General features: G+C 49.4%; 1 protein-coding gene across 1 annotated transcript in view; it reads left to right on the top strand.

Moving 5' to 3' along the window:
- Positions 1-16,185, top strand: part of LOC126533546 (B-cell lymphoma/leukemia 11A-like) — a 557,606-nt gene that overhangs the window by 329,778 nt on the left and 211,643 nt on the right. The window lies entirely within an intron of this gene.

Genomic DNA, 16,185 nt, shown 5'->3' with positions numbered 1-16,185 from the left:
GGAGAATCGACGAGCCAATGAGTCGGAGCGTTTCGTACGCGACACTGTGAAAACGAAACTAAACAAAAATAGCTGTTTCGCTTTGATATCGTATTCCAGTGATTCAAGGCTGCCAAATCTGGTTCTCTATAGCAAATGTTTTCTGAAAAATATGTTTTGCAAGTATTCCTTCACCACCTAGGCGAACGTAGTCTGTGACAGACATGTACTATGCAACAACTTCTCTATTTCTTCTTTTTATAAGTGATCGGGCAATAACTATATAATTATCATAGTGATAATGATCGATTGCCTCTTGGTTCACGTGCGTGCCATTAATCCAACCTTTCCTAAATTCGGGTTGTGCATGTCACTGCCGCGCTCACAAAGATGACGTCTTTTTGTGTTTGTGTTCTTTTTAAATTTTTTTGTAAGGGAAATGCCTTTTTGCGACAGAAGAACTGCAACGTATGCAACAACGTTTTACGTTGCACCACGTGCAGTAGCTCCTCGTACCAGCGATAGTCATCGATTCAAGTCTTGGAACCTGCGAATGATCAACGCGGATGAGCAAAAATGAGCAACGTGGATATTAGGAAACGTTGTTCCAATCGCACGTAAAGCACCCGGGCTGTGTGATCATCTTTGAGTGTGGTCACCTGTAGTACTGAATGCGAGACAGAAGTTCCGCAGGGCCGCGAAATCCATGGGGCCGTTTGGCCAGCCTAAATCTAACGCAAACCTTTCTGCAGCCCATGCACATTAGACCCAAATCTCTGTATATTTTTTTTTTTACATTTTGTAATCTTTAACTATGTGACTGTACTTCACTGTCTGGTCCCCACAATGACTTTCAATATTACAATCGTCGCGCTCTCGCTTGAACTCGTTCGAGAAAAAAGTGCAATGTTGCAAATATATATATATATATATATATATATATATATATATATATATATATATATATATATATATATATATATATTCACTTCTTTAACATTACTTCACCTGCCGATGAACACCATACTTCATACTGATCTAATCGCAATCGTCAATGTCGCATGGAACACGTGCAAAAATGTTACCCTGCGCCCACGTCCTCAATTGGTTTCGTTTCTATTATTGTTATTACTTCCGACAACTTGCTCTCCGCCGCAGCTGCCATACACAACGAGCGCTACGTCCCTGCCCGACCGTTTCGAGCCCAACGTGTAGAACCTCGCACACCAACCGATATCGCGCGAACCGTTCGAAATCCGTGGAAAACGGACGCGATCGCTGCTGGCAGGGATTTCCATGGTCAGCAGCAGTACAGAGCGCTCGCTCGCCGGGGACCGCTTCGCATGCGAAAGCCTATTCCTGTTACGCCATCCGGGACCAAAGGCGCTCTCTTCCCCTACTTCACCGAAAGCCTCGTTTTAGCCCTGCCATTCCCGTTCGGTTCCCTTAAAACCAATCCTTTCCCTTCCCATATATATATGTGTGTGTGTAAGGCCTCCTTGTATAGCTCGCCTCGTTTTCGTTTCTGAAATCCCTCTAGGCACTCTTATTTATATGTCGTTTCTTTTATTTTTAGTGCTTGTATATAACTTTTCTTCTTCCCCGTTTTTTCCCGAAACGAGACCGGCCTTATTCCCTTATACTTTGCGGACATCCCTGCTCCCGCGGACCTCCCTATCTTTACTTTTCTTTCAACTCTTTCTCTCTTACTACAGCTCTCATGCATGCGTCGCTCTATATTACACGCTACGTGCGCGTGGGCCACGTGACACCCAAAGTGCGAGACCCCTCCTGATCCCGCGGTCTGCATACGTCAGAGTGGCCCGCCTCTCCCCATCCTCTCCTCCGCCTCGTCCGTCTCTTGTTTTCCCTTTATTCCCAAGGTCCCATCCTCCTCCTGTTCCCCGTTATACGCACGCAGCTCTTATTCCCCACTAACCCCACCCCTAACCTTTTCGACATGTTTCTTTATTTCATTTTTCCCGCTTCACCGTGTGCGGGGCGCAGAACTCTTCTCCGCCTGGTTTCTCGTTTGATTCTGGCCGTCGTCATCATGCGTGGTCGTTGCAGTGTTCCCCTCTTCCCGTTTTTTTTTTCGACGTCCATCCCGTTGTCTGCGCTGCCCCTACAATTTGCAATCGCTCGCCAGAGAAGGGAAGCGAACGAAATAAGGGTTAGCAAGGGGACAGGGCCGGGTTTGAAGAGGGCAGAGCGGTTCTTTCTTTCTTCTTTCTTTCCTCCTTTCTTTGCGCATCTTTGTTTCGTGCCCCTTGATCCCCGGTTTCTTTATTGGTAGCCCGATTTGAAGTGGCCGGTCGCTCGTGCATTTTAAGGATTTTCCCTACTTTTATTCCCTCTTTGTTTTTTTTTTTTTTTTCATCTCGCCCGCTCTCTAGACAATTGGCTGTTCGGCACTAGACGCATGGCACGTGCGTGAGCCTGCTCGCGTTGAGAATAAGCAAAAGATGGAGAGACCGTTGCAGAAAACAAACGTATAAGAGTACGCCACCTATACGGTTCTCTGTCTCTCTTCAATTGGCGTCGTGAAACGCATTCCGCGCCGGCTAACGCGGGCTATATAGAACGGGCTAGAACGGGGCCGAAGAAGGAGAAACGATGTCATTTTTTGGGATCGGGAAGCACGAGCGAGTTAGCCTCAGTAACGACAGTTACAAAAAAGAAAGTGTTAAAAAACCTAACGCCAAGTAAATGCCAGCCATCTCACCGGGAGATAAGGCAGCAAGAAATAGCGGGAGATCGGCGCGGACATACGGGATGAGGGGATGCTCTGAGGAAGGCGACGATAGGCATTCAGTGGAATAGATCTTAAAGGAAAATGGGGAAAAGGGGTGGTCGATGAGCAAAGAGGGGAAATGTGAATCTGCTCTTTGTCGGAAGTATAAAAAATGCATAGGTGTCCGCGCCGTCCTGCAAGAGAGTTGGCAAGAAGCGAATGAGATACATTGGCGAGACGGGAAGCGTGGAGAGAAAGGGAAGAGACTTCATAAGCTGGAAGAAATGGAGACACAGCAAGGAAAAAAGCTGAAGCATTGACGCGCTCCGTTTTACCTTGCAGGGAAAGTGCAGCGGGCGCGGACCGCCGCCACGTTAGCGAGTGACAGTCGGAAAGAGACGGCAAACTTATCGATGACCGGATGAGCGAACTGCTGCCTTGCACGCAGTGGGGACGCCAAATGAGAAATTTGGTGCGAAGGGAGAAAAGGTTCGCGACCTGGTCGTGAATGAAAACGAAAAAAAGAAGGTTTGACGAATAAAGTATAAAGAGTCTTTTCTGTTGACATCGACCGCTGCCGTAACTACGCTCCAAAGGCGAATGAACCGCCAGGCGAGAAGCGAAAGAAGAAAACGGGGCAGGGTTCGATCGTGAGGAGCGTCGCTTCTTTGGTCCTGTTTACCCTGTCTTTCGCGTGCGAAGGAGAGCGTCCGCGCGCGCGCGCGGTACGTCTTTGCGAGACAGCTCGCGTTTGAAGAAGGAGATGGCGAGGGAGGCAAGGGAAAAGGGGAAGACAGGTGAAGCTAGAGAGAGAGAGGCAAAATAGGCAAGGGGAATGCGAATTAGGAGGACGATGCGACGTCGTCATATAGTTGCGGGCGGACTAGCGATAAAAAACCCAGAAAAGAACCAAAGGCAAGACGAGCCTGCCCATAGGACAGCAGAAAACTAAGATGAAGCATAGCCGATGAGGATAAAAGGAGGAAAAGGGTAGGAAGGAGGTTAGAGGCGGTCGTCGTAGGCTCGTAAAAATAAAAAAACGCAGCAAAGGGGTCGCGCAAGCTGGCTGTCCTCCGGGCACACACCGCGCCACGCTATGGCTCTTAGGGAAGATGCCTGCAAGCATCCTCCGCATTTGCATGGCTCGCGCCATCGCTGCGGAAGCAGAAAAAGAAGGAAAAAGATACGAAAGGGATCCAGCACCGGGTAAAGCGGGAAGGCGGGCGGGAAGTAGGGAGGTGGCAGCCAGCGGGGATAGGTCTTCGTCGTCGTCGTCGCCGCCGGGACGCCGTTCCTATTATGGCGTTTATTGATCGGCACCGCATCGGACGCTGCGTGTGCCTGCCAACCTTTCTCCGCAGTCATCCCGCGAAGCCCTGGGCGCGTGCTCCGGCTCTTTCTTGTTGCTTTCCCTATTTCCTCGTTTTCTTCGTTGCTCTTGTTTCTCTCCGGAGCGGGCTCTCGTGCGGGCAGCCTTCATTTCGCCATTTCTCCCCATTCCGTGCGTCCCTGGCTCCTGCGTCTCTCCGCCCTGGGTGATCGGCGGTGGTGGCGACGGTAGTAGGGAAGGGATTCGGGAAGACGGGGGCTCAAAAAAGAAAGGTGGGGAAATCGTGGGGGAGAACGCAGCGAACGGCTTGCGGCTCTTCATTCTCCTTTTGTCGTTGCTCTGGTTTTCGGGAATGGACGGCGGCACGCGGCAACGGCGTCAGGCCTTCCGCCTCCTTTCCCTACGTCCCCCTGCCGCCCCATCTCGCTTATTTCTTGTTCTTGGTGTGTCAGCGAAAGGGTTGGCAAAAGTAGGAAAAGGGGAGCCGGAAAACTGAGAAGGCAAGAAAGACTCCGGGAGATCCGGAGCTGTAGCCATAGCTAGAGGAGTTGAGCACGGTACTCTTGGTGGTCTGCGAGGGGATTTGGGGGACGAGGAAGGCAGTGGGGTTGGAGACACATCTCCCGCGGACTTCTCCGGGGTCCTCCCGGCTGGGAAGAAGAGAGAGGAAGAAATGGGGATCCAAAGGAAGAACGACGGAGAAGAAGAGAAAGGTGAAAAGGAATGGGGAGGCGGCACGGGTTAGGAACGACGACGAATGGGATTGGCAACGCTGGACGCGCCGCCGATGCGGCGTTTTCTGCTGAGCGATGCCGTATGCAGAAAAGTCGCCGAGGTTTGCTGAGTGCGCTGGCGCGCTTCGTCGCTGCCGGCTCGCTGTATAACCTCCCCTCCGCCAGCGCCCTCTTTGTCATAGTCCGTGCATGCCTGCTACTCGCGACTCCATATCGGGAGAAGAAGAAAGAAGGAAGGAGCCGAGAGAAAAAAAAAAGAAAGAGAGAAGTAACGATGAAAATTATTCTTCGCGCATTCTTTCCGCCCCTCGATTACGATTTCCGTGGGGATGCTTTTCGCGGAGGAACGACCCGAGGGCTGGTTATCTTGAGACAACCGCGAACCGTTATTGTACATGGGCGTCGCCGAACGAATATTTGCTGGCTCTCGGCTTGCGTGGCGTTTCAACTTGCGCTGGCATCAATTTAGAATCGAAAGTGACCTTTTAGAACGCGGGTCACTTTGCGTGATATTCGGCGAAAGTATAGGGGGAAAAAAAGGTGGAGTCCTTGTTGCACACGAAGCGTGATATTGCGTGACGGAATTCTAATTGGTATAGAGAGTAATTAAGTTCACTTAGTCCAGGCGGTGCCCGCGATCGGAGCCTTGCGGCTTCCAAGTCGCGTTTGTATATCACTCATTCGACTTCTCCGTCTTTATGGCAACCGTTTAGTTCCTGCATGCGCGTGCATGCAATCAATATACCGTCAGTGTATATATACCGTCAGTGTAACCCTGCAGCCTTGCTACATGGGCAAGAACAAAAAGAAACAAATAGCAATAACCTGCGTAAGAACCATACTTGCTTCTTAGCAGGACTGGGTGATGTTTATGAATGAGCGCACGCGTGGACCTCACGTTCACTCGCTTCAACCGCGAGGGCGGTGTTCTTTTGCGAACGCTTCGAAGGCGCGTGCTCGTGCTGGAGAACTTATTGCATCGCAGCTTGGAAGTGCAGACATTTTTTCCTTTCCTTTATTTTTCGTACGTCTTCGTCCGACCTAATTATCGCCTTTCTCAATGTCAGCACAGGTCAGGAGGATGCCGTCGGATCGATACGGAGTTTTGGGTGGTTGTATGTCGCGGCCTTTTAACTTTGTCAACCTACTTCACGCGGGTGCATATATGCGTAAAACCCATACACATAATGTGCAGATCTCTTCTTTTTTTTTAATGTTTCACGCCCTTATACGACGTAGGGGCCCACATTCACCGTTCGATGTATTCTTGCCGTTTGCGCCATCAACCGCACAGCTGATTTTGTTGCCTGTGGAGTATTGTCACTCTTGTGTTTGTATTTTATTCGTCATGCAGTGCGTACAGATAAGACTCGATTGATAACTCTGTGTGCCGGTGTGCTTCAAGATGTGCTCAACACTAAGATAAGACTTGTCTCAGGTAGAACGTCGTTGCAGCGCTGAGTGCGTAAACCGTGCAGTCAGACAAAAAAAAAAGGGGGGGGGGGGGGGTCGGGATAACTTCTTTTGAGGGCTTCTTTTCAAGAAAATGACGTCACAACGCATCTTGCGAAATCTAAGAAGCAGACAGGAGGAAAAGAAAAAGGGTACGTATTCTGGAATTTCGTCCACTGCCTATTGTGGTGCACGGTGGTATCGTTGTCGGCGTGGGTCGCAGGGCGTTTGCAAAGGCGAGTGCAGGTAGGCGGCGCGGAGGGAGCTTTGGCGTTTCGCTATGAATTATGGGTTGCCGCGGCGGCCTGTTATGACCAGGCGTGAGGTCCAGAGCCGCGCAGGCCGTCTTGCCCTCTTGCCATTCTTCTTGTCGTTCCTCGCCTACACCGTCGTTCCGCGCTAAGAGGCTCGTAAAAAGGCTTCGGAGGGGCCGAGGGCGGCGGCCGACAATGGACAAATTTGTCCGCCGCGCCATGACAGGCGCGATGCGCGGATTGGCACGCGGGGTGAAATATGGCCGCGTATAGCCCGGACGCGCCATACGTGCGCGCGATGCCTTCCCGCGCTCCTTCTTCTTGTTCGCCCACCGCCCGCTGGCTGCGGTCGTGAGATTTTGCTTTTGGTTTCGTTTCTCTCTCTCTCTCTCTCTCTCTTCCACCTTTCGCTCATTTTTACCGCCTTCTGCGAGACCTTTTTCCGAGCAGCACCTTTTGTTTCCAGCGTTCGCCGACTCTCGCTGCGAAGGCGGCAGTGGTGGTGGTCGTCCGCTCTCGGTTTCGTCTGCGAGAAACGTTCGTCTGTTCCTGCACTACTTCTTCGTCTGCTTTCCTTTTTTTTCTTTTCTGTCGTCTGCTGTGGGGCTTCTTCACGCACACTTTCTACTATTCGTTTTGCTACCGTAGCCGTCGGCGCTCATCTTGAACCCTGACGTCTCGTCTGTTAATGGCAGAAATAAAAAAAAAAATCTTATTCTGTAAAGTAGGTTTCACCTAAAGAGGGCAGCTTTGAAGGTGATGTAGGTTCATAGAGCTAATACCAATGGAATGTCGAGCGCGTTCTCCGTTCACTGTGTTATTACACCTGCGTCAAACGCCGAAAGCCCATGACGCCGGTTCGCATGGATGAGCAGTGACAGACGTGCAGCATATGTAGTGGCTAAAATGGAAATTTTTCTTTTTCTGGCACATCATAATAATGCCTGACCTCCACACTCATATGCCGAGCTTCCCGACGATCTTTGTTTCTTGGCCTTATAGTTTACCGACCTCACGTCGCTAAAGGAAATGAGTAAGCCTATACCTTCACATTTTCTCATTACCTTGGCCTGCACCCTACAATGGATGCGAAGCTCGAGACAGTGTTTGGCCGCCTCTATTACCGAACCAGACTTGTTGGCGCCAGACGGCGCTGCGACAGCGCTCCCCGGGTGGTCTTCGTTTGTTCCCTCGTCGTCGTTCGGATGATGCAGTCTTCGCTCGAGGACGCACGTCCGTCTCGGGCAGTTCGTCTCTTCCGCCTTTTCATTGTCACGCGTATTGCAAGGATTTTTCTTTTTTTTTCTTTTTTTTGCTTTTTGAACGTCTTTTCAGCCTCTTGCTTTCGCTAGTCCTAAAGCGCGCTTCATCTCTTTAGTCGTCCCTCTCGGAGGCGCGTTATCTCTTTGTCTCTCCTTATCTCCGAACAGGGTCGCCGTTTCCTGTTTACTCCAGTCGACTACGAATGGTCCTTTCGGCAGGTCGATCCTCTGAGGGACCACCTAGCATAGATATATATTGCGCAGAGAATATTCGCACCGCCTTCGGGTCAGTATCTGTGTTCGAGACCGCTATCGTGTAGGTAACAGACAGACCCCCCTAAACGTTCTTATCTTAGGCGCCAACGGGCAACTACAAGGAAGATCACAGGCCCTGTCACAAGGTGCGAATCTGTTAGCGCGGCGCAATTCGCGCGGCGATATTTAGAGGAAGCGGGGTGGCATGGCTGTCACCAGTTGTAAACGGAAGGGGGGAAAAGAAGAGAGAGAAAAGGGCGAGGGGTTCTTCCGGCGTCGTCGTAGGATGAAGTTTGTTTCGTTGGACACGGACGGCAGCAAGTGGCGTCGCGTGTTCAGCAGTCCCCACACTAGCGCACTGGCCATGGAGTTCTTGCTGTTGAAACGAGAAGTCGCGAGTTCGATCCCAAACGCGGTAGGCATGTTCTGACGGGAGACGCGATGCGAAAAGCGCTCGGGTAGCAAGCTTTAAGCGTACCTTAAGGAAGCCGACGCCGATAAAGTAAATTCCGAAGCGCCCCAGCTACGGCGTCATTCGTATGGCCAGTTTTAGGCTTCGGGAACCTCTCGTCATCTAATTTGATGGGTGGCAAAGTGGTTCAGCAAAGCGCCCTCGTCATCGGAGCGTCTGCAGCCATCCTGTATACGTGTATATATATAATCGCAAATGTATGTTCGAAAGCAATCTGCTTGTATCATCGTCGCGCTTTCCGTTGAGGCGTTTTTGTTATCTTACTTTCATCACCGTAACCACCAAAACAACGAAGTTTCACTAAAGCATACGGAACATTGCATTTTGTGTTGGGCTGCTGAGCACGAGGCCGCGGGATCGAATCCCGGCCGCGGCGCCCGCATTTCGATGGGGGCGAAATGCGAAAACACCCGTGTACTTAGATTTAGGTGCACGTTGAAGAACCCCAGGTGGTCAGAATTTCCGGAGCCTTCCACTACGGCGTGCCTCATAATCAGAAAGTGGTTTTGGCACGTAAAACCCCATAATTTAATTTTTTGTTAACATTGCAGTTTTTTCACATAATTGTGGTGAACGAGGCGATGTTGTCAGGCGAAGTTAGTATATCTGCGAGAGCTGTTTCGCCTGGACGGCAGATTACGCTCGTTTCAACTTGCCTGCCCTTTACGAACGTCAAAGCCGCGCACAATCTACAGCGAAGTCCATCAAGCTCGTTCCGGATAGCTATCCGCTCGGACACAACATCAAAATATAATGCTTGAAGACAGGCATACTATAAGCGATAATTTGGCGAAACGGTGGCCAACGTGCTTTCTCGATTCATGGAGGACCCGCGCGCATGATTGAAAGGAGCGGGTCGGCAACGCAAAAAGTAATGCAGAACGGGTTAGTGGAGTGGGGTGAAAGGGGCTGGGGGAGGGTCAGTTCTCCCTAAGAACCGTTATGAAAATTATTTTTCTTTTTCACAGAAAACGATTGCGATCGGGGCGGTGGCGGCGGGGGGGAGGGGGGGAGGCAGTGGCTAGACGCCGAAAATATAACACTAGGTGTTTAAAAAGAAAGAAAAGCTGGATCTCACTGGGATAGCCGGTGAGTATACGCGGACGCGCGCGCGCGTCCACGTTCGAGCGGCGAACAATTGGCGCAATATTCAAACGAGGCTTCTTCCACGCGGCTCGGTAGGGATCCCTCCCGGTGTCCACAGATCCTCACCCCCCCCCCTTCCCCCCTCCTCCCAGAACCCCTTATTCCCCACCGCCTGCCTTTTGTTCGACTCTTCCGCTACCTCCGCTTCGACGGCTGACACAACACTTTTTCTCGTGCAGTGGATGGAAGCGTGCATATGCCCGTGAAGCCGGTGCGCGCCGTGCGGGGACAACCCTCGCCTTCCCCAAATCATCCTCTCCCGATTGTATACACCATCGGTTTATCGGTTTTTATCTTACAACTCCCCGCGTACCCTGTTCGACTCCCATTTTTCCCCTTGTTGCGTCGAAGTCACTGCGTTTTCTTTTAGTATCGTTTCGCTGCATGCTACAACCTTCTTCTGTGGCGACGTAGGTGAAATGTATGTGCGGAGGCGAAGCGCGCCCAAGTGCGCTCTGGAAAATTAGTTCCGCAGTTTTATCCGAAAAACGTAAGCGTCTTACTTACGGCATAAACGTGAGGCGCGAAACAGATCGCGCATTATTTCGTTTGAATTTTGTTAATTTGATCTCCTTTTTTTCCTCGTTTTGGGAAACGCAACAGAGTCGTAAGTATATAGCAAGATGTATGTGGCACGCTTGACAGCGTGAACCACCGATGTCCGGAAAGAAAAGAACGAAGGGTTAGCGAAAGTTGGACAAACCGCGAACGTTTCGGCATCCGCTTGTAGAAACCGAAAGAGAAAGCGTTGTCAAACTTTACCGGACTGCTTTGCGTAGCAACCCCGCGTGTCCGCGCGTAGTTAGGGCAGTTCGGCATGCGCAGGCCTGTCCCAAACCTGGCTACTCTCGGCTTGCTTGCGTTTACCGGCTGGCTGGCTGGCTAGCAAGCCGGCTCGTCGGCCGTCTGTCCCACGTCCAACTCCAGCGCAAGCCCACCGACGGGACGCCGGTTGAAGGGGTGGCAGCGGGGATAGGGAAGAAAGGTTTCGGGGGGGAGCACTGGCAAAAAGGGGTTACGCACAAAGCGGGCGGCCATATACGTAACGGACAATGGGCGGCCATGCAGTGCGTTCGCTCTCGCTTGCGCGAGTCGCGATAAGCCGCGCGCGCTGGGCACGAGACGAGGTCGTAGTTTTTTTGGTACGTGGTATATACTTGCAGTCTTTCTTTTCCACCGCTCCCTTCCCTCTTTTTTTCCCGTGTGGGGAAAGAGGGAAGCAAATGGTGAGGGGCCGTCCTGGAAACGACCGCACTCTCCGATGTACAGTCCGTATGCTAATTGACATTGATAGTCCTAAGTCCTAGAAAAAGAATTAATTGAAATGAATTTTATTGTTAGCGATACAATGCATACAGGCACGTATTTATAGACACACTCCGAGACTCGACGAAATTGTTTAAAAAGTTGCTGCTTTATTGCTACTAACAGTTTGCGAACGTATTCCTCTTTTTTCAGTTGCACTTGCATTACAACAGCTCCAGTTATCCCTGAAATTCTGTAATATAGTAACAGTTGGAGGGAGAGACATCCAAAGCATCTGTACTTGCACAAATTTGCTCGTTTATTTGCCCAATTACTGGCACAGATTATTTGATTCCACTAATATTGACCGCATGCTTGACACAGCGCTTATCGCCTATGCTTGAAACTTTGACGGAATAATTAGCTGTTATGACTCATACATGTGGTTTATGCGATGCCGATGATGCTGCCGTTTATTGAATCATACCGTTTTATTTTCTTGATGCAAAGAAAATTGAAACTACGGATGCTCTTGCTGTTATTTGCTGTTCTTTTCTGGTACATGCATACTCTATGCATTGTGCCGGAAATATTTCCTCTTGGCATCGAGCAGAGCATCTGGTCACCGTCTGTCCTTGCTTTGCGCTGCTCGCTCCTGAATGCACTACAACTGCTCCAGAGAAGCGGAATTGAACTCTTCTGAACTTAGCAACGTGGACAGCTCGGCTGGTTGCTGCAGATTAACTTTGCTCGTTGATGCTGAGTCCTTTAAGGCACGACACATTTCGCTCGAGGGACATGTATATAACTTTCGCAGTGAAAGCGTCCGTTCCTTCCTTTATATAGCCTGCACGGGTGCGTCTTAGCAAGCGTGAAATGCGGGACCAGCGCGGCGGCCACGCGACTCTCTTTTCAGCCACTAGGTTTTACAGTAGTCAGGCGCGCCGCATAGTAAGCGTCATCGCGCAACCTTTATTATAGTTCGAGATTTCTTTTATAGGCCTTGTAGCGAGCTAAAAAAAATAAAAAAAAAATGAAAGAACGGCTAGACAAAGCTGGAGAGCGGTATTGAAGACTGTATATTCAGGCACGCGCCAGCCTGTTGGGGTAACGATGTCAGGAGGAGGGTTAGGGGATATCTGAACCGCGAAAGGGGAAGAGGCGGTGAGTTCGTAAAAAAATTAGCCCCCCGTGCTGCGTGCGAGGAACAAACAAGCGGCCATCTTGGCTACGACGCGTGCTTGGCCGGAGCTGGGAGGGTGTGCAGTTGTTCGTTAGGATGTTCACGCAGGCACGCACACGTACACGCTCACACACACACGCGCGCGCGCCAACGTCGCATCGCGTCTTGTTGCGCCGTCCTCCGAGCGCGTGGCGCAGCCAACCCTTTTGTGCTTCGCCCGTGGACGCCACGCACGGGGCGAGTGTCCCGCCAGCAGGCTAGGGTTGGGGGGGTGAGAGGGGCGCCTCGCAAGAAGGGTTTACGTTAAGCCTAGTTGGGCAGCGATGAAAGAGCCGTTTTTCTTCTGTTTCTCTCTCTCTCTCTCTCTCTTTTTTTTTTTTTTTTGATTTTCCTCCCTCCAGGCCAAAGGGGCTGGTAATAGTCAGGCTATGCGTTGCAGGTCCGGGGTTTGCCGGCGAGCTGTACGTAAACGCGAGTGCCCGAGTAACGAGCGGTTCTTCTGTGCTTCGGCCGTTGGCGCGAGGCGGAGCTGTGATTTGACGGTGGCGCCCCTGTGCGACATGGCCGCGCTTCCGGTGCGAGCAGACGACGCCCGGACGAAAAATAAAAGCGCGAAGAGCATGTTTCATCGCGTGTCGTCTTCCAGATGTAGTGCAGACACTAAATCTGGACGATATATGGAACTCGTGTAATATTTTTTATAAATGCGCTCTCTAAATTATTAAGCGTGAGTCGTGCGGACGCGACTACGTCATCCACTGGGGCCTGTTATGTTTCACCAACTGAACTTTTATAACCGGGAACCGGTGTTGCGGACCGCTCCAGTTTTCGAAGTACTCTGTGGTAACAGACCCCGAATGCCTATAGACAATGTTGCCTACCAAGTGATTTCTGTTGCACGATGTCGCGGTAGCCAAGTTAGTTTACTCTTTATTTTATCTCTCTATCTTTCTTTGCGCGTGTTTCTACCTAAACAAACTTGACTTTATTTTTAAGCATACATCTTGAATCGCGTTAGCCTCGCGAGTTGAGATATAAGACTGCAATAAACAGTTTTAGAATTACGTTACAGGACGTTACTTACTTTAAGCGCAAGCGTACATTTCATGACCTTAGCTGCCCGTGATTTGAATATCAGTTGTCTTGCTTAAGTAAGCTAGCTGAACAGCAACCCAATAGCGTACGGAGCATGTGCAGTTATGAGAACGCCATCCCTTCGTGTACCTGAGTCTTTTACGTTTGCTTGCGCGCCCTAGTCTGTAACATTGTTTGACCGAAAGTGAGACGCTTAGCCTCAGAACGCTTGTGCTGTCAGAACAGAAAGAAAAGAAACAGCAACTGTAAACAACCAGGATGACCAATTAACTTGAAGGCAACTTCTTCTTAGGCATTCGTCTTTCCTTTTCTTGTGTCTCTCTGTTTCTTTTTTTTTAAAGTTTTTGCGCTAAGAAGCATCATGCTAAGTTGACCAATTAACTTCGACGAAGGATATCTCGGTACCCGATGAACACGGGAGAGTGCAAAACGGGCACAAATCAAATTCTTCATTGCTTCTTTTTTTCTTTCTCAACCGACCGCACCGTAAGGATAAGCGTTACATAAGGCGCTAACGCAAGCAGACAGTCCACGTAATTGATTCTGCAGACCGCCGTGAAAGTGCTCGGCGCACCCCCCTCCCCTCCCCCAAAATGAGAAAGAGCCACTCTGCCGTATTCGCGAGAAAGAAAAAAGCAAAGTGAAAGAAAGAAAGGATGCGGGCGCGAAGAAACAGAATAAAATGATACAGGGGAAGTGGTTAAGCGAAAGAAAATACGATAATGATGACCCATTTCTGGGCGTCTGCAGTAATCAAGAAAAAGAAAAAGAAAATCAACGAAGTGTTGGTGCTGAAATAAGGGCGACGAAGAAAAAAAAAAAAAAGGCGGGAAGAAACCTGGTCGGGCTGGCATCGGGTATAAACGGAGGCGTTAATTTGTAAGAGCTTTATTTGCTCTCGACTCCCGGAGTCCAGCGGGTCGGTGGAAAGGGCGAGCGCGCTTATAAATTAGCGGAGACACAGAGGGCGAAGTGGAACGAAAGAAAATGAAAGAAAGAAAGCTAGGAAAGAAAGGGAGAAGTGAAATGCGTGGTTCGAGAGGTGTGTGCGTGCGTGCGGGCTGAGTGTTCGTAAGACAAGCAGAAACAAGGTTCGGGAGCACAATCATAGCAGAGGGAACGAGAAGCATGTTTAAGGACCCTTGTCGGAGCGATAGAATAGGGTGAAGGAGAGAGGGAAAGAAAAAGAAAAGGAGCGGCACGCCCGCCAGTTTTGGTAATGAGTGGAAATATACACATAAGAAAAATAATCAGTGATGAAATAAGCAGCAGTACAGCGAATGTAAAGATTGATGCGAGGGCTCTCAATACGCGCATGCACGTATGTAAGAAAGAAAGGGCGAAAGAAAAAAAGAAGAATGAAACGAAGGGAAAATATAAAAGAGGGGAAGGGAGGGGAGGCGCGGCTAAATCAAGGTCTGGCTGCTCTCTGGCGCGCGAGGAAACTGAGAATGTGTGTAACGATGAGGACGACCGCATTAAACGACCAATTTGCATAATGAAGAATTCATGGTCCCCGTCGTCGTCTTCTTTCTGTTTTGTTCGCTTCCATTATTTCCTTTTCCGATTGTTATTGTATCTTCTCTCTCTCTCTCTCTCGTCTGTCTTGGTTTCTGTATATTCTTTCTATTTAGTTATTCCGCGTGAGAGATTATTAAGCGTGGGAAAGGAGGAATGTGTTCGCCCGCGACGAGTTGTACAAATAGCGATGAATCGGGGATTACTTAAAGAAAAAAAAGAAAGAGCTATTATGTCGAGCTGTCAGCTTCGCTTTAATGTGGCCGAGGTGTCGATCAACTCGATTTGCCTCGTAATTTGCCCGCTCGGCTTCCGTTTATTAATTGTGTCTGAGGCGCGTTCGATATTATATTTCTGTTCCGGTAAAAAGGGCCTGCTATTGCAGAGAATGAAGTTGAAAATACTCCGGCTACTTGCCCTCTTTTTTTTTTCTGTCAAAGAAAGAGAGGAGACATAAATGAAAAGTAAGGTTAATGAACAATTAATCGTATGGCTATAGCGAGACATCTCAAGGCTTAAGCGAGTCACGTGTCCCTCTAACGTTAGCCCGTTACGGCGTCCATTCTTTGAAAGCCGTTGCCGCCTTGAACGGGCGCTTGTATATATGTAGATATATATACAGCACGGATCGTTGTTAAGTGGAACGCCTAATTGGAATACTAACGCCGATTCTGATTACTACGTAGATTAATCGAGAAGTCATTCGCATTGATCTTTCAGTCGATTTATCCTGTCTTTGGCTCCGAATTTCGTAAAGAGCGAGAGCGAAGACCTGTTGAAGTTGTATATGTTTCAATACTAAATTCGTATTTCTGTTAAGAGTGAATCATAGTGCTGGTAAGCGTTTACAGTCGTAAAAAGAAAAAGAAAGATTACGTGGCCCTAGCTCCACGGCAAATGTGAATTTATGCTATGGCAAGCCACGACACTTATAATTTGATAAATCGCTGCGTAGGTCACAAAGGCTACTACGGACTCAAAATTGGAATTCGTCGCTTTCTGCAAAAGCTTCGCATGAAATCAGTTTATTATTATTATTATTATTATTATTATTATTATTATTATTATTATTATTATTATTATTATTATTATTATTATTATTATGCAAAATCCGTTAACAATCCTGGCCGACTGCATCTCAGTATGTCAACATTACATTCTGGCGTTTTCCGTGCCAAAACCCCCGTCTGATGATGAGCTACACCGTAGTGGGGAACTCCGGACTATTTCTTGCAAGAAATACCTACACCGAAATATAAGTACACGAACTTTTTTTAATTATTTCGGCCCCATGTAAGCGCGGCCACCGTGGCAGGTGTGTGTGTGTGCGTGTCCTTGTGTATACTTATACAATCCAACATGCCGTCAACTACGCGTTCGTATTTCTTGTTGACACTTCTGGACAACAATTCCGCATCCTCACCTTACTCCGTGTGTGCTTTGATTCCGCATCCGTGTACGATCACTTCGAAAAGAGCGCCGCTCCGGTGTAACCCGCTCCCACGAAGCGGTCCACCTTTCCAATG

The sequence above is a fragment of the Dermacentor andersoni genome, chromosome 7 (genome assembly GCF_023375885.2).
Source record: "Dermacentor andersoni chromosome 7, qqDerAnde1_hic_scaffold, whole genome shotgun sequence".
Lineage (NCBI taxonomy): Eukaryota > Metazoa > Arthropoda > Arachnida > Ixodida > Ixodidae > Dermacentor > Dermacentor andersoni.
This window is presented reverse-complemented; position numbering and strand designations above follow the sequence as displayed.